Here is a 2,487-nt window from a genome sequence, read left to right as displayed (position 1 = left end):
CAACCCATCTATCTATGGTCAACTGATCTTTGACAAGGAGATGAAATCAGTGAAGTGGGGAAACGACAGCCTTTTTAACAAATGGTGCTGGCAAAATTAGAATGCAGAGAGTCAGCAAAGGAAAACAAGACCCTTGACCAGGTGGATTGACATGGTGACTGCTGCAATGGGTTCTAGTGTGTCAGGAAGTGTGAGAATGGCACAGAATAGGACAGGGTTCAGATCTGTTGTTCGTAGGGTCACTATTGGTTATACTCAAGTCTCGGTGGCACCTAACAACAACCGCCACCACCACCAATTTTTCCAATCTAAAATTGGTTGATCATGCACTCAAGTTTATTAATAATAATTGATGGCTGCTGTGCAAATGTTGAAAGTAAAGAAGACCTGGTAGTTGGACAATGTGGTCTTGATGAAAGGAATGAGGCTGGAGAGCACATGATAGAGTTTTTCAGGGTCAATGATTTCTTCATTACAAATACCTGAAAACATTAAGTTCCCAACTACGCAAATGGAAATATGCTGCCTATTAATGCTTAGTGTTCTCCATCTTAAATTAGGCCCTAAGCAATTCACTAAACAAGTTTTCTGTGGCTTAAACAAGCTAAAGAGCTTGAATCTTAACACTAACTGAATTGGCAGAATCAGTCTCAATTTTAGTAATGTGATTAAACTAGAAAATTTAAATCTGACGGGGGGGAGAAGATAGGTAACGGAAATCTCCCAATTTTTTTCTCTTCACATCTGAAAAATATCACATCTCTTCCTTTTTTTTGAGCATTTATATTAGTTAATTCACTCACCTTTAAAACACTGTTATAGTTGAATATTAAAACAAACCAACAGCCAAGTACTGAATATATGATTACAGTTCTTCACTTATGCACTTACTGCATATCAGATGCTAGCAGTGGACTCAGTGGCGCCCATTAAGAGGTCTGACACTGAACCGCACCCCTGGGGTGATGGTCATCATACTCATATGCTTCTCCATTGTAGTGGTGTCGTCTTTCCTGGTTTGGACCAAAGTCCACCAGTTCTGCCTGATCCATTTCATCAGTCTCTTCTACCTCGTTCCTCTCAGATAGGAGTTTTTCCAGCAGAGAGGGCTTTTCAGGAGAGAGACAGACATTCTCCAGAAAGTTAACCTTAACTTCTATGATTGATGTTGTTGCTGTATACTACCGAGTTGGAACCAACCCATAGCTGAAGGAGATTGCCTTTCCTTCTCCAGTGGAGCAACTAGTGGCTTCGAACTGGGTGCCTTTGGGATTGCAACGCAGTTTCTTGTCACTAGGCCGCCAGAACGTAGGCACTCTCCTTCCTATGGTCTATGATAAATCGGCATGCCTTCATTTGCTACACATTTACTATATACATGCTTGACAATCTGACCTGAATGCAAGATGATGACTATGGTTCGATAGTCCAGAGTAGATACTGGCTTTTGGAAGCCACACAATGCTTCAACTAGCTGTATGTCCATACACATGAAAAGGTCTTCTCCTCATCTAGTAAAAACTGCATCATCCTTCTGATCTAAAACAATGATAATATCTCCAGACTCCAGTCCTAGCTTTTGGCCTCCTTCACCAGTTAATATTATCTTCTGACATGAACTTCTCGAGTCTCTTTCTCTTGAACTATCTTCCTTCCATTGCAGCTCTTACTGTCTTTAGGGCTGATCTGTTCCCCATGGCCCTGGCACTCCATGCACACAGACTGAATTTGATGAGCCATTCCAGGTCCAATCTGATTAATTCTTATTTGCATTCCAGTGCCCTCAGCAATTAGGACAACATTCTACTGCTCCTTTCTTACCTCCTCGGCCTTCACATTTGTCACAAATCTCACTTTTCTGTAGAGCTAGTTTTCTTTTTGCTCCATTATATAAATCTTCTAATGTTACTGAGAGTTGATGGACATTTTTTCCTCTCCTTTCTCTCTGCATTCTTCCATCACCTTAAAAAAATTATCAAAGATGTCAATGGATAAGCCAAATCGACCACTTGTTCCACCCTCTTTGATGGTCTGGTCACCTCTTTGATCATGCTTCTTTGCATTAGAAATCTGTTTCAACTTCTCACCTTCATTTAGATTCTGCTCAGGGTGGTACTTGGCTAGATTCCTATGAGCTTTTTTTCAGCTCTTCAGGAGTGGCATTGAGTTTGACACTCAAAACATCATAGTAAATGGTTTCCTTCACCATTTTCTATCTCCATTAAGCTGGTGTAGGGGAGCAGGAAGGAACACATCATGGTATGCAGTTGAGGCAGCCACCACTCTCTGGCCTCTTGCCAAGGATTCTGGAAATTTATCACGTATCTTCTTTTTTTCTTAATGTTCTTTCTTGATCTTCATATAATAACACCTTTACATTAGGTTTCATTCATATACATTGTGTTTTATACATTCTGTAATTTATATTATGTTTCATAAAATCATTCATATACTTTCTAGTCTACATTTTTTTATACTAGTTTATTT

General features: G+C 39.8%; 1 pseudogene; it reads right to left on the bottom strand.

Moving 5' to 3' along the window:
* Nucleotides 1-929: 929 nt before the first annotated feature.
* Nucleotides 930-2,209, bottom strand: LOC102860944 (annotated as a pseudogene).
* Nucleotides 2,210-2,487: the final 278 nt, after the last annotated feature.

This window comes from Elephantulus edwardii, unplaced genomic scaffold, assembly GCF_000299155.1.
Source record: "Elephantulus edwardii isolate Elephantulus edwardi_28Jun2011 unplaced genomic scaffold, EleEdw1.0 scaffold00131, whole genome shotgun sequence".
Lineage (NCBI taxonomy): Eukaryota > Metazoa > Chordata > Mammalia > Macroscelidea > Macroscelididae > Elephantulus > Elephantulus edwardii.
The sequence above is the reverse complement of the archived record's forward strand: the minus strand, read 5'-3'. Positions and strand labels throughout refer to the sequence as shown.